The sequence below is a fragment of the Amblyomma mixtum genome, chromosome 3 (assembly GCF_055824585.1).
Source record: "Amblyomma mixtum isolate Tamu chromosome 3, ASM5582458v1, whole genome shotgun sequence".
Taxonomy (NCBI): Eukaryota; Metazoa; Arthropoda; class Arachnida; order Ixodida; family Ixodidae; genus Amblyomma; species Amblyomma mixtum.
Window position 1 is genome coordinate 300530756 of NC_143014.1, and position 24887 is coordinate 300555642.

General features: G+C 48.5%; 1 protein-coding gene and 1 pseudogene across 1 annotated transcript in view; both read left to right on the forward strand.

Annotated features, from left to right (window-relative positions):
* LOC149355361 (uncharacterized) overlaps nucleotides 1-24887 on the forward strand; it is a 152078-nt gene that overhangs the window by 103057 nt on the left and 24134 nt on the right. The window lies entirely within an intron of this gene.
* Nucleotides 7539-9481, forward strand: LOC149355362 (uncharacterized; annotated as a pseudogene).

Genomic DNA, 24887 nt, shown 5'->3' on the forward strand with positions numbered 1-24887 from the left:
TGGGCATGTAGGCAGAACTAGAGGAAGTGGCAAGCAAAGAGGACCCCAAGCCGCTGAAGGGAACCATCAACGCTATCGCATATCACCTTAAAGAGGCATTGCTTTGCTTTCGTAACTGCCGAATAATATTGTTACGTGGCGGGCAGCCGAAGAATGAGGCATGATGAACGATGAACAATAGATAATTTCATGGCCGCTGGCCTAGCGCCAGCGCTCCGTCCCGCGCCACTGCCAGCTTCGTCTTCGTCACACTACCCGGGGCCACCGAGCGATTGTCGAGATCGTTGACAGAGACACGCGACATGGCGATGGTCTTGAGGGGAGGGTTGAACAGTAAGAAATGGTGAAGTGCTGGCCTCCATGATGGGAAAGATGAGAGAATGAGTCCCGGTCCGTGAAGTTTCCGGGACGCAGGTTGCCAGGAGCCGATGGTTAAGGCCCAAGGACGCGCCGAACGGCCGGCGCCGGGGAACGGTGTCTTCATCTGTGGGCAGCTTCTCGGTACGGTGTGGACGGTAGGTCGGGTCGGGTAGGTCAAGGCGTCGCTTGCAGTTCGTCGTGTCGGGTGATCAGGGCGAAGGACGGGGCAGGGGAGCGACTACGAGGTCAGTTCTGGTCGGAAAGACTGGGGCAAGCCGAACGATGCAGGCCAAGGACTCACGGCCGACGACCACGGCTGACACAGGACGCCGGAGCGAAGCTCCAGGACCAGGATGCCGATGATGAGCCAGCACCTACACGAAATTTTACGTGGCGTCCAGCCGAAGAATGAGGCGCGATGAACGATGAACAAGAGATGATTTAATGGCCGCTAGCCTACGCGAGTGCTCCGTCGTTGTTGTTGTTGTTGTTGTCCTCTAGAAAATGGCGCATACCCACTGCGGGGGATTGGCCAAGACACAGGCGGCAACTGATAGGTGTACAAAATGTTAAACAAGAAAATAATTGTGGGGAAAAATAAAATAATCATGATAATAATAGCAATTAGGAAATAAATGAACGGATCTCAAATGTGTAATTGAAATAGGTTAAACAAATGCTGTGAGATCGGTGACTGAAATAGAGAACGGGGCTAAATATTCCACGTTTCAGAAAGCTTTCATTCCAGAGAAATATTGGTCATGAGAAAGACCAGAGCTTAAGACGGCAGCCGTTTAGTGTCTGTAAGGAAGTTCTGCATGGCGGAGAGCACATTCCAGTTGCTGTGCCCAAGGGAGGAAGCCCCAAGAGACAGAGCAACCCCAGCTGACAGACTTAGACCAAGCTGTCGTAACGGAAGCTCCAGCAGGCGGCTCCGTAAAGAGGAGAAACGGCGGCAGGTCAACAAGAAATGATCTATCGTTTCGGGTTCTCCGCAGAACGGGCACAATGGGGAGACCGCCAGACCAGATCTATAAAGGTAGAAGTTTAAAAGAGGCACGCGACAACGTAGACGAGTGAAGGAAACCTCAAGCTTGCGTGATCGCCATCCTTTACTGCACCACGGGTAAAGGAGATGCCGGAATTCGGGAGAGGAGGTCAGAGCTGATGCTGCGAATTCTTTCAGGAGCAGATACCTGCGAAACCTGGCCGCGGTAATATATGCGCTGGGTGGAAGCACAGATACGACTGGGCCTTGAAGAGATGCCTTCGCCAGGGTATCAGCAACCTCATTCAAATGGATTCCTCTGTGCCCAGGCACCCAGACCAACCGTAATGAACACACGTGGGGTGGAACCAAGCATTTGAATAACCGAAGTGCCTGAGATGTTGTAGGCGCGGAGAGAGAGGAACACAACGATAATGAATCTGTCATAATTATGACAGAAGACAAGGAGCTGTTTAATTTGCGCAACGCTAAGACTACTGCTAGAAATTCGGCCAAATAAATAGGTGTGTAATCGGGAAGGCGGAGTGAGAATGACCAGTCAAGGGAGATGGAGAAAATGCCAACTCCGGCCTTTTCTTCACACTGTGAGGCGTCTGTCGCTATGAGCACATGAGATTTAAAGCACAGCAGGTAATCCTGCAATAAACCGCTGAGCAAATGAAAAGGCATTAACTTTGCATGTTTTGGAAAGATGTCATCGAAGAAAATCTGAATAGATGAGTTGGCGCATACCGGACGGATGTCCGAAATGCGGACGTTTAAGGGGTCCAGGAGGGATTGCACCAAACATATCTGAGGGGTACGGAAACGAGACCAGGTTTCGTTGAAAAATAGCCTAGGCTGACGAAGGAAGATCAAATTGGAGGCATGGAGCGAAGAATCGCACATTCTTACAAACGTTTTCACCGTTAAGAGCCTAAATCTAGAAGTCAATGATGGAGTACGCGCTTCCAGGTACAAAACGGAATTCGCCACAAATTTTGGAAGGCCCAAACAAAGGCGCAACGCCTCCCGCTCCAAGAGAATCAAGGGGCGAAGTCTATACGCTGGTGCACCAGAGAATAAAACACAGCCGAACTCTAAGACAGGACGGACGTACATTCTATAAATCATAAGAAGTGAGTGCCTTCTCATGCCAGAACGAACACTGCTCAGCCTGCGCAGCATACCGACTGCCCGGACTCCTTTCACAGTGATCTGCTCGATATGGGCCGCCCAGGAAAGAGAAGGATCATAAATTACTCCAAGGTATTTGACACTTTGCACTTGAGGAATTACATGGTTCCGGTAAACAATAGAGATATTAACTGGACGAGAGAGCGGAAAAACCAATAAAGCACATTTATTGACATTAAGGGACAGATTAATGTCTCCTAACCATTGGTCTAGGACATTGAGGTAGGACTGTAAGGACTGGTACAAAGAGGAAATGTCGTTCTCTGAAGCAAAAAAGGCGATGTCATCAGCATACACATAGGTGGCCACCTGAGGACTGCAGGGAATACTGCTGAGTAAGATGTTAAAAAGTACAGGGGAGAGGACCGCCCCTTGGGGCACTCCTCTCGATTGTCGAAATTTGCTTGATGAAACACCGTTCTGAAAGCAGTAAAATTCCCTGTCAGCAAGGAATTCAGCAACCCAAGCCACAAAGTATCTCGGAAGTCCTACTGCCTGCAGTCTTTGCAAGAGCGTCCTGTGCTCAACGCTGTCATAGGCTTTAGATACATCTAAAGTAACAAGCGCTGCGTATTGATTTCGGCGCCGAGCTAACTATATGCGGCTCTCCAGATCGGTATGGGCACACCATATAGAGCATCCTGGTCTGAAACCAATCTGGCAAGGGTTCAACAACCCAGCCTCTGAAATAACAGACATTATTCTACTATGCAACACCCTCTCAATTAGCTTAACGAGATTCGAAGTTAAAGAAATTGGCCTTATATTGTCTAACACATAACCATCTCCCTGCTTTTTAAGCAACGGGATAATCTTTGCTAAACGCCACTCATTTGGAATCCATGGCCCCTTAAGAGAGTAATTTATAAGCGCCAGTAAGTCGGTGGGAGATTCCTCGAACAATATTTTAATCATAGAAGAAGTCACACCATCAGGGCCAGGGGCCGCGGGTGGAAGGCGGGATACAGTGTTCGAGAGCTCAGTGAGGGTGACCTCCTCGAAATCGTCCAAAGTGGCAAGAAATCTCTGAGGAGAAGGAAGAAGAGCCGTAAACCGGCGCTCAAGACCTCTGCCTATCTCTTCCAGGGACTGTGCAAGTTCAGCCGGTGACTGAACTAGGGAGACAGCGTTCATGGTGGACGAGATTAGTTTCCTGGATTTTAGGTAATTGAATAGAGCACGCCTATTACCAGATTTTGAAAGGAATTCGTAGCGTTCAGTATCGTGCAACTCCTTTGCACGAGATACGGTGCGCTTAAACGTAGCTGCAACGAACTTATAATCGATCCAGTTTTTGGGACACTGATTATGGAGAAGTTTCTTCCAAGCAGCCTTTCGGCGCCTATAATCGCGAGCGCACTCAGCGTTCCACCAAAGGCACGGCGATGTTCCCTTATGTGCCTGAACCAAGAACTCCGATTTTTTACGAGCTCCATCCAAAATTGAACAAATGCGGATGGCATTATCTCCACTGTTGGAATGAGATAATTCCTGAAGGTCTGCTTTGAGGGCATTTTTAAAACTGTCGTAATTTATGAATGTGCGCCGTGTGCTGTTAGGAGAGGTCAACTGGCACATAACTTGGAAGCTGATCGGAAGGTGATCACTATTGGAGGCACAGTCAACTGGCGCCCAAGAGGACACAGTTATTCCGGGGGAAGAAAATGACAAGTCTAACGCTGAGCGAGCCTGACCACGGACAAATGTGGGGAGACCCGAATTCAAACATATTAGGTTATTCACACAAGCCCAGTCCCATAAGAGCGTACCGCAGCGATCTGTACGAAACCCCCACGAAACATGATGCGAGTTGAAGTCTCCAACAATTAAAACCTGTTTCCTGCAACTAGACAAAAACGAGTCAAGAGGCCGAACGTCATGCACACCTGTTGGAAAATATACATTAGCCAGAGTGAGTGGCTGATATCCAGGAATATTGAGATCAAGAGCCTGAATTTCGCACTGCCTGTCCATATATTGAAATGACACAGTTGCCCTGTGGCAAAATTTTGTGGATACGAACAATAGCAACCCACCACCTCTTGAGGGCCGGTCAAGCCTGAAAGAACGATAATTTTGTAAATTGTACCTAGAATCTTTAGAGAGCCACGTTTCCTGAAGAGCAATTAAATCTGGACTTAATTTACTGATTAAACAAACTAAATCTGTTGAAGCAGAAAGAATAGACCGGCAGTTCCACTGCAACACCTTCAACGACCCTATGTCGCCGAAAGGGCCGCAGCGGAGACCGCCTGATCCAAAATGCTGCCTTTGGGTGTAGATCTAGGGTGATTCTTTTTATTCTTCGACTGAGAGCAAGACGGACTAGCACCACCTATCGGAGACGCACTGCGCTTTTGAGCACGCATCTCAGTCTCCATATCAACGCACTCTACAGATGAGAGTTCTGTCTCACTGTGATGTGAATAACTGGTTGTAGGGATAGACGAAGGCTGTGATTGAGTCTGACTCAGTGGATTGGAAGTCACGGGCACAGAAGGTTGGGGAGGTGCAACCAATGGAGAACTGATTGTGCCACAAAGGGGGGCAATAGAAGCTTGCAATAAAGTGGACATTTGGGATGCCATGACCTGCGAAATGCACGCGGACAGATTTTCAACTATGCGATCCATGGCACTTGCCATTGCTTTCTCCACCGCCGTCGCAATCGCTTGCGACAAGGAGGAATCCACAACGGTTGCATGCCGCGCTGCCACACTTGCATAGCCAGATGTCCTATCTTTGATGACTGCAACTGCCTCACGTCTTGAGCACCTGCGCTTGTCAATCAACTCTAATACTTGCACTTCCTCAGCCCGCGCTGGGCATTCGGAATGGCTTGCTGAGTGTCCACCGCCACACAAACAGCATTTCTCTTGTTGAGCAGAACACCCAGCGGGGTCGTGGCTCTCTCCGCACCCACAGCAGCGAAAACTCGATTTACAGGCCTTGGCGCTATGGCCAAACCTCCAGCAATTACGGCACTGAAGGGGCCGAGATGTAAATTGATCCACACGGAAAATCAAAGGCCACACCTTAACTTCAGATGGACAGGACAGCCCCGCAAATGTAGCAATAACAGTCTCCGTCGGTACCTTTGTTCCATCCACCACACGACTGCATCGGTGAATGGCGATCACGCCAGCCGAAGTGAGCTTTTCTAATGTCTCGGACGCGCTTAGACGTGGGTCTACGCCACGGACTAGCCCTTTCGAACACGCCAGATGAGGAGGTATGAACGCGCTCACCGGGTGATTGGCAAACGACGAACACTTCAGCAGGTCGGCTACGCATGCCTGGTCTGGCGATCTGCATACGATCCCTCCACGGCCGAACTGCCGGACGTCTGTAATCTTCATGTAATGGGGGGTGGTAGATTTAAGCGCAGCCTGAACAGCCTCGGGGTTATTCAGCTTGATGGAGCCGTCATCCGCGGGGACGAGAGCAACCGGTATGCTGCTAACTCCGCCACGGAGGAAACAATCAAGAGGCAGCTCCACTGCCACTGCCAGCTTCGTCTTCTTCGTCACAATATCACTAAATGTATGTAATGCGTGTTCCACAGACCAATGCAGAAAGAATAATTGAAATCAGAGCATGCGAAGGAAAGATAATTCACTTCGAAAATTGAAACAAAAGATCAGATGAAAACGCATTTCACTTGGCCATTTCACTCACTCAGTACTGATATTAGACACTACCAATTAGAACCGCACCTGCTACACACGCAGCGGAAACTTGCATGCAATCGTTCCTTTGCCGGGGCAGCCTACAGCCGCGCTTTTCGAAGGCGTCATCCCTCCGTGTACGTGTGGTATAAAGGCAGGGGCGACAAACTCAACAAACGAAGCTCCCCGATGTTTCTCTGTTGGTAGGATTGAATCCCGGCCGCCGGCATGCGATACGGGGACTCTGCCACTTTGCCACGACATGTCGATGTTTGAAGCTGCATAAAGGCGCGTCTAATGAATGCATAGCTCTAGTGAATGCACAGCTCGAGATATGCATTGCGGCCTACATGAGTAATTATGTCTATATTAATTACAGCTGTCGCAATCAAGCGAGTACCCAATTTCCTCCATCTCCGGTAAATTTACTCCGTGCTTGGTGTGTAGTAGAAGTGCCATCACGCGGCACCCACTGAAAACCCGTCGCGCAATGTGCGGCGCTGGCCCTGAAGATGGCGCAGGTGGCAGTCCGCTTTAACTGCACACAGCTTCCGCGCCACGTGAAAACGAGGAGAGAAAGGCTAAGCGAGCGGCCAAGACGCCCGATGAACGAGAGGAACGTCTCGCGAAGATAAACCGCCTAGCTGATGAACGACGGCGTGTCGCTCTCGAAATGTCAGTATACGGAACTAGATTCACTACGTATATCCTGGCCGAGCTGAGCTAAGCCACTGCCATTTTTTTTGTTGCCTTCTTGGTATGGTTTGAAGAACTGCATTCGCCTCCACGAAATTCTGAAAAGAAATGGAAAGTGTAGCCCCTAGCGTTATTCTTATTATATTGTAAGCACAACATGCGACCTTCGTCTTCATCTGTACATATCCATCATCATCGCTCAAAGCACAACATGCGACCTTCGTCTTCATCTGTACATATCCATCATCATCGATCATCTTCTTCTTCGAAGGGTTGGTCGCCATACTTGCGGGTGCCATTAAAGCTCGCTCCATCCTGCGCTCTGTCTCCTGTCTCACAATATTTCTTTCGCTTTCACTGCTTCTTTCCAGATTTTGTTGCATGCGAGAGTTACAGCACTAAGAGACATAATATTGCAACGGATAATCTCAGTGATGACGACGTAGAGGAAGTGTCCGGTGTGTGCGCGCTTTCCGCTCGGGGCTCGCTGTGATCTGTGCCCTGTGCTCCGGTCGTCCTTGCGCCGACATAGACTTCGGGCCACGTAACATCTTTGGTGGAGGTGCGGGGTACACGATCTCTACGCCACACAGCTCCGAAGCGTTCGTCAGGCCGGGGCTATTACCATCATGGCTCCACCCAGCGAGTCACGAACAACTCCTGTTGCTTCCTTCGTGGTCATGGCTCCTCCCCGTGACCCCGGTACCTTTTCTGGGAATGACGGCACCGATGCCGACGACTGGCTCAGCCTATATGAACTAGTGAGCACCTATAACCGGTGGGATCCCACTGTGATGCTGGCGAATGCTATCTTCTATCTTAGTGGCACGGCCCGGGTCTGGTACTAAACCCACGAAGACGAACTGAGGAGCTGAGACACTTTTAAGTAAAAGCTCCGTACTTTGTTTGACAGACCCGATGACCGGAAGCTCTCCGCGAAAAAGCAGCTCGCGTCGCGCGCCCAGTCGTCAACAGAAAGCTATGTAGCATACCGGGTGTTTTTTTCAGAAGGGCCAAAATTTTTGAAAAAAGGCAAATTGGTTTAGATTTATTTTAGCACTGGGGCTATACTGGAGGCTACAGCGTGCGCCAGGCAAGAGGAAAACTGCTTTAATTAGTTCGCTGATTAACTAAATATAGTAATGAACTTTTCTAATTTTTATTTTAGGGGTTATGTTGTATTCGCAGAAGTGGAGATCGTTCTCCAAACAGTCGAACCGAGAAAAAACAATTTTAATTAAAAATTTTTCACGCACGTTACGAGGCGCGAAAAAGTAACCCTGGTAGGCATCTTCAAACCGTAACTCAGCGGCGGTGAGCGCCTCTGACGTAGTTCGCTCCGCCCTTCGGTTTGCGTCACAAGGCTGATATCACCTGAAGCCCGTACGGGCGGCCTGCGCTATCGCTGCTTGTTTCTCTTCGCTCCGCGGCCTCACGGAATGCCGCGTTGTAACAAAAACGCATTGACACAAAGCGCAGGGCGGAGCGAGCTACGTCACAGGCGCACACAGACGCTGTGTTACAGGGTGAAGCTGCCTACCAGGGTGACTTTTCTCGCTTCGTAACGCGCGCAAAAATTTTTTTCATGAAAATTTTTTGCCTTGGCTGGACTGTTTGGAAGACGATCTCCAATTGTGCTGATATAACACATCCCCTAAATTAAAAATAATAAAAGTTAATTAACGTATCCAGTTAATCAGCGAACTAATAAAGTAGTTTGCCTCTTACCTGGCGTCCGCCGTAGCCCTCAGTATACCCCAGGGTTAAAATAAATCTAAAAGAATTTATCTTTCTTTAAAAATTTTGGACCTTCTCAAAAAAAAAACACCCGGTATATACAAGATGTCTTGGCGCTTTGCCACAAGGTCGACGCCGCCAGGACCGAGTCCGACAAAGTGAGCCATATTTTGAAAGGGATTGCGCATGATGCTTTTAACTTACTGGTTTGCAAAGATTGCACCACCGTGGACACAATCATAAACGAATACAGTCGTTTCGAGCAGGTTAAAAGCCGCCGAATTCCACAGCAGTTCTCTTGGCTCGCTAATACGACCGCCAACTCTTCCTGCGAGCAACAGCGATTACTGTCCCGCGCCTCTTCCGATGATGACCGCGTCGCCGGCCCTGTGACCCGGATCGTTCTCCGCGAACTGGAAGCCCTTGCGCCTGTTCTGCCCCGTCCGACCGCACCTGGTAACTCTCTACCCGCCGTGTCGCTGATTCAGGCCGTCGTGCGGCAGACACTCGCTAACCTGAACCTTCCTCCGGCTGTGTGCACCATCAGAAGCCCGGACACCCCCCAGCCACCTCTCGCCACATCTGCTTCCGGTGTTCTCGCATTGGCCACATCGCCCGACATTGCCGAAATCCATGATCTTCACCAGCCCGCACAGTCGGCCCCTCCTTCTACAGCCCCACCTCAGCGCGCACGTTCTCGCCTCGATCCCCGTCCGAACCATCTGAAGCAGCCGTTTCCCCTCCACGCCGATTCTCCCGCTCTCCGTCGCCGCAGGGCCCTCGCTTTCCTTCCCCACAGTCGCCTTCTACCAGCCGCTCCCATCTAGAAAACTAAATGATGCAGCTCCCGGAGGTGACGCTGAATCAACGACCCGGACCACAAATCCACTCTCGACCTCTCGACCAAATCTCCTGGACATCACTATCAACCATGTTCCAGTGCGCGCCCTGATTGACACCGGTGCTCAAATATCAGTCATGAGTGCTGCCCTCTGCCGTCGCCTCGGCAAAGTCCTCACGCCTGCAATGTCCCGTGTGTGTGTCGCGGATGGTGGCATGCCTGCTGTCGACGGTACGTGTACCGCGCGCGTTACTATTGCCGGCCACCGTATACCGGTTCAGTTCACCGTGCTGACCACCTCTGCCCATGACCTCATCCTTGGCTTGGATTTTTTGACTGAACATTCCGCCCTCATTGACTGCTCGGATGGCGTCCTACACATCAAACTTCCACTGCTGGATTCAGAACCCGTCGATTTATCCCTGCGACTGTTCAGTACCGAATATGCTCGCCTGTCATCCCGAACCGCCTCTTTCGTTCCACTGACCCCATCTCGCCCAGTTCCTGATGGCGACTATCTCGTTACGCCCAACCTTGACCTCCTGCTGACCCGTAACGTTGCCCTACCTCATACCATCGCCACTATCCAAGCCAACACCCACTCTCTGCCTTTCCTCAACTTCGGCGTCTCTTCTCAAGTGCTCCCGTCCGGCATCTGTGTGGCTACACTATCTCCTCTCGCTCCTTGCCACGTTCTCTCAGCGTCAGACCGATGTTGTGTACGTTTCTCGCCTGAAACCCCACGTCCCGCAGTCCCCCTCGCTACCCTGATGAACACCGAGACGGTGCCTTTTCGATCGGGGGGCCATGCAACGGATAATCTCCGTGATGACGACGTAGAGGAAGTGTCCGGTGTGCGCGCGCTTTCCGCTCGGGGCTCGCTGTGAACTGTGCCCTGTGCTGCGGTCGTCCTTGTGGCGGCATAAACTTCGGGCCACCTAATAATATTTTGGATCCTTTTCGCGAATATAAAAGAACAAGGTTCGAAATGGACATCCAAACAATCAGCAAGGCAGCGCCAATCTGGATACCACCTTATTTCCGCTTCCCAAAATAGCCGCTGCGTTGCGTTGTGACACCATCGGCTGGAAACTAGTATTTCTCTATAAAATTAAAATATTAAATATTATGATTTCTGCGACCACTTTGGGCGTTTAGGAGTCACAATGTCCCTTACCCTACATACAAAGAATAAGGATCTCATGCTTTATCTGCGTCGCAGGCTTTAAGGCGGAGCTTAAGTGTCCACTCAAGTTTATTTCGCCACAACTATAGCTAGTGCCATAGCAACTTGAGCCAATGTTTACCTGTGCGTTTAAGGGGTTCTCAAACAGCGCTTGAAGGGATGCCGTCTATACTTCAGGTGATTCTTTATGTTACATAGGTACTGACTCAAAAAGAAATGCGGGAATCGGCGTATAGGAACGGGAGTTATTCAGTGACCAAATTTCAAAATGCAAGGAAACAAAGTGCTGCCCTCAACTCGATTTTCGCAGTGCTTCCCATTCCTATTACACTTTTTCAATGACGACATTGGGTGGGACCAATAAAAATAGCAATAAAATATCCGAGCGTGTCGCGGAAGTTTACACCAAATGGTTGCCTGCTCCCACTAACTCGTTCTTGACAAGGCTGGCAGCGTCGTTTCCACGGTTACAAGAACCATGCGAACACCCAGTTAGTCCAGCGATGCCTGACCGTGACGTCGACTGCGGAGAAGCAAACAGTGATCAATGGCCTTCTCTCACTTATCTTAACTCGAGCGCGAGATATTGCGACGGAGTGACGACCTGCGCAAGATACTGTTTAGCATAGCGTGTACCGCCACCGCGTACCGTGCCTCGACTGCGCGCTGTGGACGGAAACGGTGCGCCATCTTCAGCCGCCGCTCGGTGATCGTCAACAAGCTGACGGTGCACGCTGGTAAATGTGAAATGAATGGCTTTTTTTTTGTGTCCTTCCTTGGGACCGATACAAACGCTTGCAGAATGCAATGGCGCGATAACATCGATTCCGCCAAACCGCTCTCAGATACATAGAGAGTAGCCTTAAGTGCTCTGTGCAAGTGTACAGAGAGGTGCGAAGTCCTTCTATGCAAAATAATAGCCAGAGCCTCTGGTGTTGCTTTTTGTTTCGCTTGCTTTGCAGTGCTTTTACGTAAGGCGAACGTGTTGGTTTTTTGTCTGATATAAAATCCGAAAACGAGACAAAATTGTATCTTCATTTAGTAACACAGTTTGCAGTATATTTACTGCTTGTCCATTCATCAAGCTCCCATGCGATGTTGTCATATCGGCTGCTAAAAACCGCCAGTGTGTGTTGACGCTGTCAGCACCATGAATTTGTTTTTGTGCGCTAATAATAATATTAGAAACTGGGACATATGCAGTATGACCGATGCTAATAGCATCACTATAACTAACTCATTTTGTACTGCAACAGGCAAAACAGTGCACTGAAAATGTGTTTCAGGGCACTTTTAAAGGCAACTTTGTCAGTCATATTGTCGCCCATGGTAAAAAAATGTTCATGTTTATAGCAATACTACTAAATTATGAAACGGTAATTACATCGTCTTCAATGCTTCCATTTGGAGTAAATTTCATTGCTCTGTCACTTGAGTAGCAAGCTTTGAGCGAGATGGCTGCATAAGTGGTAGCCTTAGCGTAGCGTACGAACAATTGGTCATTCAAGGTTTTTTCGTGTTTCACGCGATTCGATGTCAGTGCACGTTAAAGAGCCCCAGGTAGTTGACAATTCCAAACCCTTTCAGTACGGCGTCTCTCATAACCTGAGTCGCTTTTGGACGTCAAACCGCCTAAACCAAACCAAAACTTTTGAAGCTTAACAAAGTAATAGGAAATAGGCAGGAGGATAAATGTTTTGTCAGGTTTCGAGGTCCTTTTGCTCAATATTGTAAGGAAAATTTTTGCTTTAAATTGATAACTGGGGTCGGTGCTTAATAACTACTGAAAAAATTCAGGGGGCACTTTGACTGTCTAAAGTGCGTAGAGGCGAAAGCGTTTTTCGGACCACTTTGACTGCTTCTGTGGCACTGGTGGCGTCACATGTAATTGAGTGCTAATTACTAAGTGATGACAAATCACTAATTACTGGTCAATTACTGATTAATGCCTGAATACTAATTAACTGCTAATTAATGACGGTTAAATTTCGCCTTTAGGAGTGGAACGCCACAGCGTGTTGTAGCGCTGCCAGGGAGTCCACGGAACACCACCACCCGTTCCGCGCGATGAATGCAACGGTTTTTGAGGAAAGGAGACGGCGCAGTAATTCTCTGTCATCTCGGTGGACACCTGAACCCACCGTAGAGGAAGGCAGGAAGTGGGAGTGAAAGAAAGACAAAGATGGCCGGTAATGAAGAAAATGAAAATTGTATTTGACGAAAGGAAATGAGACAGTAACTGTCTCACATATCTCGGTGTACACCCGTCAAAATTCAGGGGGGGGGGTGCACTTCTTTGACCTAAAGTGCGGTCACTGATGTGTGGTAAAGTGCGACACTGATGTGTCGCCTCAAAGAGTGGAACGCGACAGCGTCTTGCAACGCTGCCATGGAGTCCATAGAACCCCATCGCCCATTTCGCTCGTCGGTAAATTGGTTTTTGAGGAAAGGAAATGCATCTGTCTTTCATATCTCGGTGGACACCTACACCTCGCCGGAAGGGAAGGGAGGAGTATGGCAGTGAGCGAAGACACCGTATTCACTAGACGCGCCTTTGTTCATTCCAAACCATCGAGCTGGCATGGCGGAGTGGATAGCATGCTCGTCTCGCACTGCGAAGACCGCGGTTCGATTCCCGAGCTCGACCAATTTCTTACTCGGTTTTATTTATTTATATGGCCTGCCTAGCGAAGCTAATTGGTCTAATTGGGTAATTAAGCAATTAAGTAAGCTCAGTTCCATTTACTTGGAGCATCACTATATGATCCCTTCAATTGGTTGCATGGTTACTAGCCAAAGTACAATTGGCCCCGTTTGAAATTGGCGCACTGTGACGTCACGACCGTTTCGACCAATTGAAAAGCGTGACATTTCTGTCGACAACTGCTGCTTACAACGATGAGACATTAAAGGCTTCCGCCTTAATAAACAATTGAAAAAGTATCTTATTTCTTCTAAGAACCTATCCGTAGGAGAAAAATGTGGTGTGGGAAAGGACATCATTCCTGCCCTCGCTGGCTTGAGCGACTGGTGATAGGTCGGCTTTGCGTACACTTTATTGGGATTAGAAACAATATCTAAGTACACTTCTTAAATATCTCAAAATTATTATTCTATCAGTGCATATTCACGCCTGACCTGACTATTTTTGCAGGTATATGGTTGTGTCCGAGCTATTCAAATATCAGGGTATGAAAGAAGACAGCACACAGCAATGCTTGTTGCGTCGCGTCTTCACTGCTGGGTTACGAATTGCTATATTTTAGACCAATGGATTAGGCATGCTTTTTATTAAGGTATTTCTGCATATCGCCTATTGAAAAAGATATGCCGGGCTTCAGCTAAACCTTTTCCTTCCAAACCAGGTACCAAATTGCAGGCGACTACGCCCTGTCTTCGCGAAACTGCTAGGATGTTTTTGCGTTAATACTTATACAAGATAAGTATGTTGAACGTGACTCTTTGTTTTGGCATCTTCTGTGTGTTTCCACCGCAGATTCACGCGATAAATGGAGATCGGCGAAAATAAATCTACAGGTATACCCGCTTCACTGGCTCATATGAGGTTCTGCAAATGAACATGTGTTCGCGGGGCCGATCCTGACTGTGACGACTCATTTCTTGTGAGATGAAGGGCAAAAACGGTCGTTATGGAGATTTGGTGCTCAAACAAAGACAGCAGATGGTCGAAACTGATCGTAGTTCTCCAATACTGTGTACGCTGTGCCTCACAGCCCCTGCTTCGATTGTAGCAAAGACATTAGGTACGAGTGAACATTGAAAATCAGCTGCTGTCTACTCGCAGAAGGGTAATCATTTGGTAATGAAGTGGTTTAGCGTATACCTTCGTGAATAAAGCCCCGCCGCGGTGGCTCAGTGGTTACGGCGCTCGGCTGCTGGCCCGAAAGACGCGGGTTCGATCCCGGCCGCGGCTGCTGAATTTCGATGAAGGCGAAATTCTAGACGCCCGTGTGCTGTATACGATGTCAGTGCACGTTTAAGAAGCCCAGATGGTCGAAATTTCCGGAGCCCTTCACTACGGCGTTCCTCATAGCCTGAGTTGCCTTGGGACGTTAAACATCAATAACCTAACCAGACCTTAGTGAATAAAAGCACTGTATGTAGCAAACCTTTAACCCAAGTGAAAGCTGAGTGAGCACGTATCGTTGTCGCGCGTTGAAAAGATATTGCTCTGGAGTATCAGCAATAATAAAGATAGCGACCGTTAGCCTGTATTCCGTATCATTGATTTTTATAGGGCTAACGTGCCCCGTAAACATGGCTGAGAAGTACGGTCATGTCTACACAACTCCGCACAATTTCTGTGCTGTCAAAAGCGCCAGCAGCTTAAATTTTTAGCCACAAGCTTTCCCTCTACTTTTGTCTTTTACTTTGCGTACGCGTTCCTTATATGAAATATCAAATGTCGCCTCAATGGAAGCAGCGCCAGTTTAGGCCCCAGTCTCCCCGAGAACTATTCTAGATGAGTGTCCTCAGATTGATAGCAACTCAAGGAAGGGAGTTTTAAATAAAACGTGATTTTTGAGCAGCAGAGCAGAAAAAATGTTGGTCAGTTTGCGTAGTTAGACCAAATGCGATTTAGGTGCGCTAGCTGTTCGGTTTTCCCTTCGGTTTCGGTGTTCAGATCGAGTGTTTACGGATGGCAGTTGTGCGGAAAATCGATAATGGCTTAATGTCGATATATACCTAATTGTTCATTATGTCCATTCATAGATCCCTGGAAGTCTTCCTTCTACTCCTGGCTCAGTGGTGCAGCAGTAAAGCGATCCGCCCCTGCCTCTCTATTGCAGGTGCTGCCATCGATGGGACTTGGGTTGCTTGGGTTGGGTTACCATTCAGGTTGCTCTTCCCGAGCAGCCTCTCACGATTAACTGAGCTGCAGCCCGACATCGTGGGCAAGCGCTCACCTGCCCACCGAGTGGTGAGCAACCTGCCGCACAGCTGGCTTCAGAAAAACATAAAAAGGATAAATGCAGGGGATGGGCCCTATAAGTGCAAACTCACTGCAAAAGATTGTTCTTGCACAACCAAGCTCTGGAAATCTGGACAAACACTTGCAGTTTGCCCGCCAGCGACCACATGCCGAGTGGCGCTGAACACTCAACATCACCGCTGGAATTTCTCATGCTCGGTATATGCCATTGATTGTGAGGCAGAATGCTTGAGGCTCGTGTACTGTGCCATGTAGTGCACGTCAAAGAACGCCAGGGGGTCGAAATTATCCGGAGCCCTCCACTACGGCGTCCCTTATAGCTAGAGTCACTTTGAGACCTTAAAATCTAAAAACAAAACCAAACCTTCCAACTGACATGCTTTCGCACGTCTACTTGGTTTAACTCTGTTATACCCCTACCACTTTTTCGTATTTTTTTCATCGCGCTTGAACCTGGGTGGTAAAAACTACGCTGGACTCGTCCGTGTGTGTATCATAGACCACTCTCTCGTCTTTTTGTCAACATTCAGGTGCAAGCGCGATGAAAAGACGTTCGAAAAGTTTAGCAGGTAAGGGCCGCTGTGTTAGCATTTTTTATCGACTCTGTAGATTCTAATTTATAGGCACATTTGTATTTTGCGGAATACTTATACTCGTAAACGCATCATTTTCGCAGCCTAAGTGCAATTGGAGGTCAGATAGTAATCACTGCGCTCCGACACAGCTTTTCAAGAACTGCCTAGCATTACGGACCCTCTGAGCAGCCTTACAACAAGGGAGATTTGTCTGAACCAGGTCTCTGCTGCAAGTGGCCAAAGAGCTTCCAAGTCCCTCGTGCTTTTCGTGACATTTATTGTAATTTAGACATAATAATATGCGTTCTGTCTTGCAGGTATTGTAAATTACTATATGCATTTTATCACTTTGTCGCATATTTTCGAAAATCGTAGAGCAAGTAATCAATATCCGCCTCCTAAATTTCTTTAAAGAAAAGGTCATAAATGCTCAACAGCAATGTGGCTTTCAGGAAGAGAAGTGCACTGGAAAAGGGTTACCATACATAAAACATAACATAAATAGAAACGTTTAACAGAAATCTTACACAATAGGCAATTTCCTCGACTTCAAGCAGACATTTGATTCTATTAAAAACAATATTTTACTGCAAAAATTATGCGAATATAGAATCAGAGGGGTCGTACTTAACTTAATCAAAAGTTACTTGAACAATCGACCTCAGTGCACGCAGTTTAACCGTGTTATAGGAGATTTGGAAAAAAGAATGAGGCCCCATAAGACCAATTCCAGGTCTATTATTATGTTTATTGTATATTAATGATACCGTAGAAATTCCATTTATACATGATATAATACTGTACGCGGATGACACAACATATTCTTCTCAGGAACGGGCAGAGAAATTCTTGAGGCGCAAACAAGCTGGCTAAAGAAGTTATCACTATGGCGTATCACAAATCAGCAAGAATTGAATACAAAAAAAAAAACAAAATACATCTATTTTCGCCCATGAATTAATTATATAAGTCGGGAAGCCAATATACATTTTTGGGGTGAACAAATAGACCAAGTTGCCTCACACAAGTTTCTTGCAGTAGTTCAAGAAAATCTCAGTTGGCGTCAGCAACTGAAAAAACAACACGTACAGATATTTCACTGTCCATTGAATTATTTTTAAACTAAGGCAATTGTTGCCTGTATCAATAAAAATGAGCCGAAATTGAGGTAGCGATCGAATATCGAGCGTTAACAGACCGAACATGGGTCGCCGGTTCAAATCCCGGCCGCGAGCTATAATCTAACTAGAACGTTTATGCTGCACGAAACGCGAAATCGTATGCCACCGCCGCGAATACTCTGCTACAAACGGTTTACCCGGAATGTTCATATAAAGATCCCTAAATGCCTGGGATCGGGGGTACATATGTTGCCGGTTCGAACGCCAGCCGTGAGCTGGGTTCTAACTTAACTAGTGGGTTTATGGTGTCCAAAACGGTGAATCGTTTGACACCATTGAGAACATTCTTCCGCAAACGGTTGCCCACCAATTTTACACATTTAACACGAATGTAGGAACTAATTGGCCCGACTTTGGCATCTGCTAGGCAGGGATATATATATATATATATATATATATATATATATATATATATATATATATATATATATATATATATATATATATATATATATATATATATATATATATATATATATATATTGCCACCAGGGGCCGCGTTCGCCGATCAATTAGCTGATGTTTCGGAATGTTTTGCGTGCACAGCCGTGGAATCTCCGAACATGTCTCTCGATCACATTGACATCAGCTCAGGGTTGTCACTGGTTCAACGCCGCGCTATCCGTACCTTACTACACCAATACACAGCCTGCTTTGCGTCTTCTTCGAAAGTTCAACAGACAGCCATTACGAAACACCGTATCATCACGAGTGAAGATGCCCGTCCCATACGCCAACAGCCGTACCGTATTTCACCTAAAGAACGCGAGGCCATCCAAACACAAGTGAAGGAGATGCTCACTGACGGTATTATTCAACCATCTCAGAGTCCGTGGTCATCGCCTGTTGTTTTAGTTAAGAAGAAGGATTGAACGCTGCGCTTTTGCGTCGATTATAGGAAATTGAACACCATAACTAAAAAGGACGTATACCCACTGCCCCGCATAGACGACTCGCTCGACCACCTTCGCCGCGCCAAATATTTTTCCTCTATTGATTTAAAGAGCGGGTACTGGCAGATTGAAGTTGATGAACGGGTACGGGAAAAAACAGCTTTCATTACTCCTGACGGTCTATACGAATTCAAGGTGTTGCCCTTCGGCCTCTGTTCAGCGCCGGCAACGTTTCAGAGAATGATGGACACAGTTCTCGCTGGTCTCAAATGGCAAACTTGTTTAGTTTACCTGGATGACGTGGTCGTATTCTCCAAAACCTTTGACGAACATCTTAAACGCTTGCGGACTGTATTAGATGCCCTTCGGTCGGCCAATTTAACGCTCAAGCCCGAAAAATGCCACTTCGGCTACGAACAACTGAAGTTTCTAGGCCACGTTGTGAGCGCCGCCGGTGTACAACCCGATCCCGACAAAACTGCCGCCGTGGCCGAATTTCCGGTTCCTGCCACGAAGAAAGCGCTGAAACGCTTTCTTGGCCTGTGCGCTACTACCGTCGATTTATCGCCGCCTTCTCCCAACTTGCCGAACCCCTGACCCGTTTGACGCGGGACGATACGCCGTTCGTGTGGACTACCGGACAACAGGAGGCTTTCATAGAGCTACGCCGACGCCTGCACAGCAGCCCTGTTCTTGCTCACTTTGATGAGGAGGCTGCCACCGAGATCCACACAGACGGCAGCAACATCGGCCTGGGGGCTGTCTTAGTCCAACACCAAGATGGCATGGAACGCATGATTGCATATGCGAGTCGCGTTTTGTCTCGCGCCGAAATTAACTACTCTACCTCGGAGAAGGAGTGCCTCGCGGTTGTGTGGGCCACGATGAAGTTTCGACCCTACCTCTACGGCCGCCATTTCAAAGTCGTCACAGACCACCATTCCTTGTGCTGGCTAGCCAATCTACGGGACCCATCGGGCCGCTTAGCAAGGTGGAGCCTCCGCCTCCAGGAATTTGACTACACCATAGCCTATAAATCTGGACGCAAGCACGAAGATGCCGAAACGCTCTCCCGCGCACCAGTCGACCTAGCTGATGACAGCATAGAGGACGACAGTCGTTTGCTTGGAGTGGTCAGCGATTCCGACGTAATGGCGAGGCAGCGAGATGACATCACCTTAAGACCCGTCATTGACCATTTGGAGGGCCGCACTGCTACCATACCCCGGGAGTTTTCCCGGAACCTCTCCTCTTTTTGCATGCGCAATGGCATACAGTTCAAGAAAAACTCGAGCCACGGCGACCGCGCCTTTCTCCTCGTCGTGCCGGCAGACCTGCGCACCGACATCCTTTTTGCCTCTCACGACGAGCCCACCTTTGGTCACTTGGGGTTTACACGCACTCTCGCTCGAGTACGCAAGGCCTATTATTGGCCTAAACTTGCTGCCACCATCCGCCGCTACGTCCGAGGTTGCCGTCAGTGCCAGCGCCGCAAGTCGCCTCCCCTCAAGCCCGCGGGTTTACTCCAACCAGTTGCACCTCCTTGTACGCCCTTTGACCAAGTCGGCATGGATCTTCTCGGCCCATTCCCCCTATCGTTGGCCGGGAATAAGTGGATAATTGTCGCCACAGACTACCTGACACGCTATGCCGAAACCAAAGCGGTGGCGCCTGGCACATCGTCTGAAATTGCGCAGTTCTTCATGCATCGCATTGTTCTGCGACACGGCGCCCCGTCCAGCGTAATCACCGATCGGGGAACGGCTTTCACAGCGCAGCTCATGCACGAGGTATTCAAGTTGAGCCATACCAGCCAGCGCAAAACTACTGCCTACCACCTGCAGTCCAATGGGCTCACCGAGAGACTCAACAAAACTATAGCAGACATGCTCGCTATGTACGTAGACGTCCAGCATAAGACTTGGGACGAGATCCTTCCATACGTGACTTTCGCCTACAATACGGCAGTACAAGAAACCACTCACTTTACGCCATTTCGCCTTGTTTATGGGCGCGATGTGCACACCATGTTGGATGCCATGTTTCCATGCACTACTGACGACCGGGCGCTCACGCCACACGCCGAAGAATTTCTCCAAAACGCGGAGGAAGCCCGCCAACTCGCCCGCATGCACATCAGGAGGCAACAGGGCTCAGATACACGCCGCTACAACCAGCGACACCGCCACGTCGAGTACCAACCGAACGACCAAGTGTGGGTGTGGACCCCTGTCCGTCGCCCAGGCATGTCGGAAAAACTCCTATGCCGCTACTTCGGCCCATACAGAGTGTTGCGTCGCATAACAGATGTGACTTATGAAGTTCTGCCCGACGGTTCTGTGCAAAGTGCGCGCCGTGGACCCCAGCCAGAAGTAGTGCACGTACTGCGTATGAAGAACTTTTTCACGCACTGACAGCGCTTGCACAGTTGTTTCGGTTTTTGTTTTTATCGCAGAGGCCCGTTTTGCCCCTGTCATTTTGCCCCTTCGATTGTTGTTCCCCTACTTCCTTCAGTTAGCTCGTGGCGTCGTAGTGGTTTTCCGTATTCCCTTTCTTTTTTTCCGGGAGGGGGAGTAATGCCACAAGGTGGCCCCTGGTGGCATCAGAAGAAAAAGAGGTGAGAGTTGGCTCACGAGCCCTGAGGGCTGATTCTGTCAGCGCTGCTGGCGAACGGTGTCTCCTGCCTTGGTTCCGTGACAATATATATATATATATATATATATATATATATATATATATTTCTTGGCAGCTGATTGATTAATATAAGATAAGGTCACTAGAACTTGAAAACATAAGATTTAATTCACGACGTTTCGGCTGGAGGACCAGCCTTTTTCGAAAAAGGCTGGTCCTCCAGCCGAAACGTCGTGAATTAAATCTTCTTATGTTTTTCAAGTTCTGGTGACCTTATCTTATATATATATATATATATAGAGAGAGAGAGAGAGTGAAGAATACGCTTCGTTAAAGGAAATATATTTATTCGACTCGACGTTTCTATCGGAAGAAGACGATCTGGAAGAAGATCGGTCTTCCGATCGAAATGTCGAATCGAATAAGAAGGTTTCCTTTAACGAAGCGCATACTTCGCTATATACTCCTGCAAGCAGTCAACTACTTCATGCTTTTGCAACCGATATGTATGTATGTATGTATGTATGTATGTATGTATGTATGTATGTATGTATGTATGTATGTATGTATGTATGTATGTATGTATGTATGTATGTATGTATGTATGTATGCATGCATGCATGCATGCATGCATGCATGTATGTATGTATGTATGTATGTATGTATGTATGTATGTATGTATGTATGTATGTATGTATGTATGTATGTATGTATGTATGCATGCATGCATGTATGTATGTATGTATGTATGTATGTATGTATGTATGTATGTATGTATGTATGTATGTATGTATGTATGTATGTATGTATGTATGTATGTGTGTATGTGTGTGTGTGTGTGTGTGTGTGTGTGCGTGCGTGCGTGTGCGTGTGCGTGTGCGCGTGCGCGTGCGCGTGCGCGTGCGCGTGCGCGTGTGCGTGTGCGTGTGTGTGTGTGTGTGTAAAGTTTCGCCTACAATAACTAAAAGGCGAATAGGTTCTTTTTCTCTTCTTTCTTCTGCACCAGGGGTGCCCCGTCGGAGACGGCTTGTTATTACTTGAAGGCTGAAGGTCTATAGGAGATGATACTTGCAAACAACAGAGAACTTGCAGGGGATATAAACTGAAGCTTTATATACAATAGTTTACATATATATACAAGTTGAGCAGTGAGCACAACAACAACATGGAACTGGCTAACATTTAGGGGAGGCCCTACTCGGCGTAGCCGAAGATGCGTTACATCTATCTCCGTAGCCCTGAACCTCTTTTCCGGGCTCCGGGACCCAGTTTTAAAGACACATGGGCCCGACCCACATTCATCAGCATCCAATCGTGTCAAACTCTTAACACGATTGGTTATTAGCCGTGTGGCCCGCCCTCCAACTTCCTTAAGGCACATAACTCTCTCCCAAATGTACATATTGTAAAAAGGGCATCTTTTTCACTTAAAACATAGTACATTCCGAGAATTCACACACATACGGATTGGCCCCCTGGGTTACGTGCCCCGCCCCACACTTCCACCGTATTAAACAAACTCTCTCCCCTATGGAAAGAACAGTAAAATACTTACAAACCACATAGCAAAACACTCCCACTATATCAGACCAACTCTCTCCCCTAAGGAGGAAGAAGCAAAACACACAAAACAACATAGCAAGACACCCCCACGTCTGTCTCCCCAGTACCCGTGACCTTGACGCTTCCCGGCACTAGGGCAATTGTCGGCCCCAACCCAGCTGCGACTGTCGCAAACAACACCCGAGAGCGCAGATCCACTTTCCGATAAGAGTCGGATCACAATGGACTGCTTACCCCACCAGTTGTCCTCCGGGGTCCGGGCGGCGACATAAGTCCAGCGGCCGCCACTGTCCCCAATTAAGCAGGTGGCAGTGCTCGTTCTGGCCGGTGGTGTCTTCTGCGCGCCCCCGTTTCTTCAGACCGTGTCGTCGAGCCTCGGGGCTATCCCGGACGCCAGCCAGCTGCACCGCCGCCCACAGCTCCCATTCATCCGGACGCACCGGACCCCGCTTCGTTCGGCAGTGTTCTCTTCTCGAAAGAAAAGCGGTCGAACCTCCGAACGAAGCGTCCGAAACTTAATTGCGCCGCAAGTGGTGTTTGTGAAGCCGCGGTGAGCTGTCGGCGTAAGATGAAACGGCGGCTTGACCTTTTTATGCTCTTGGTCCTTTGTGCACTGGCACAAAGCGGCCCCGGCGGGAAACACGCGTCCTTCCCCAAAAGGGGACAATGGGAGGCTTGGGTGAGCCCGCTTTGCTGCTGGCTGCTGCCCGCTTTGCGCTCTCCTCGCAGCCCCCCCCCTCCCCCCCCCCCCCCCGCCGGGGCTCTCCGGGTTCTGCAGCGGCGACACCAAAGGCGACAGAAAGATGGGCGCTCCTAATGAGGCCGCGCGCATCCACATATCTCCCTGGGGCCCGCTCAACGACGAAGCCCCCCTTCCTTAGCCGCGAAGAAAGGAGGGGGGAGGGGGGAATAAACACACATGGCGCATGCTAGCCCTCTACAGTATGCATGTGTGTATGCATGTATGCATGTATGTATGTATGTATGTATGTATGTATGTATGTATGTATGTATGTATGTATGTATGCATGCATGCATGCATGTATGCATGCATGCATGCATGCATGCATGTATGTATGTATGTATGTATGTATGTATGTGTGTGTATATATATATATATATATATATATATGTATATATATGTATATATATATATATATATATATATATATGTACACACACACTGGATCGCCATTGTATGGTTAAGCCGTAACTCAGTGGTTGCCTAGGTAACCGAGGTGGTTATCTCGAATAGATGACCGAGAGGTATGGGGCCTGAGCACCACGACTTGCAACCAAACAATGGCGATCCGAGAGGTAAGGTAACCGAGATCTAACCGAGAGGTTAGGTAACCGAGATAACCACCTCGGTTACCTAAGCAACCACTGAGTTAGGGCTTGCGCTGTAACGCATAACGTTGAGACCCCAAATGCGAAAAGTAGTGCTTAACACTGTAAAAAGCAACGGTATTATAGTCTAGCGTTTTCTCGGCTCCAGTATTCGTGTGTGGGGCACGACAACAAAAACAAATATTGAAAACTTCCTTTTGCTACAGAAAAGAGTGATATGGCTCATATAAAACTCGCCATACAGAGCACATTGTGTTCCACTCTCCGAGAAACAGTGTATATTAACGACCGTGAATATTGTCACGAAGGATGGGACAACAGGTCACTGACAGGCAGCATACGGCAGCTAGCCAGCGCGATTCAACTGCGTCACTTTCGTGCGCCACCGGTTCTGTTAGGAACTCAGTAGCAGACCCTGGTGGACTGCGCACGAGGCCAGCGAACAGTTGCTCTTTAACACCGCGCATGAGGTGGCGCACCTTTTTCTCTTCGGCCATGGCCGGGTCAGTTCTTCGGCCATGGCCGGGTCAGGCTGTTCTCGACGATCCGTGTTGGTGTTGGTCTCCAGCAGGCGTCGGCGGAACTCGTGCCTTGAGGTTAAGGCGTCTTCTCGGTTCTCGTACCAGAAACGTATACCATCCTCCAGACTGAAGAAGACGTTTCGAAGCCTGGCGGCGTCGTCCCACTGGTTGAACGAGGCGATCCGTTAAACTCGACAAGCCAGTCTTTGACGTCTTTGAGCTGACTGCCGTGCAATGCTTTGGGCAGTCGTGGATTCTGTAAGGTGTAGTAGGCCGCAGCGTGCATGACAGGTCGACGGGTGGGTGCCCTGGCAGACTCCAAAGGCCCGAACGTGGGAGGTAGGCCTTGCTTTCTCCGGCTATCACGGTGCACAGGGGTGTCGACTAGCGAATGAATGAAACCCAGGGTATCCGGAGGAGTATGGGACATATGCAGGGATCTTCACCCAGCACCTCTACCAAAATATGTCACTGAAGACAGGACGACAGGTCACTGACAGGCAGAATACGGCAGTTAGCCAGAGCGATACACTTCAACGTCGT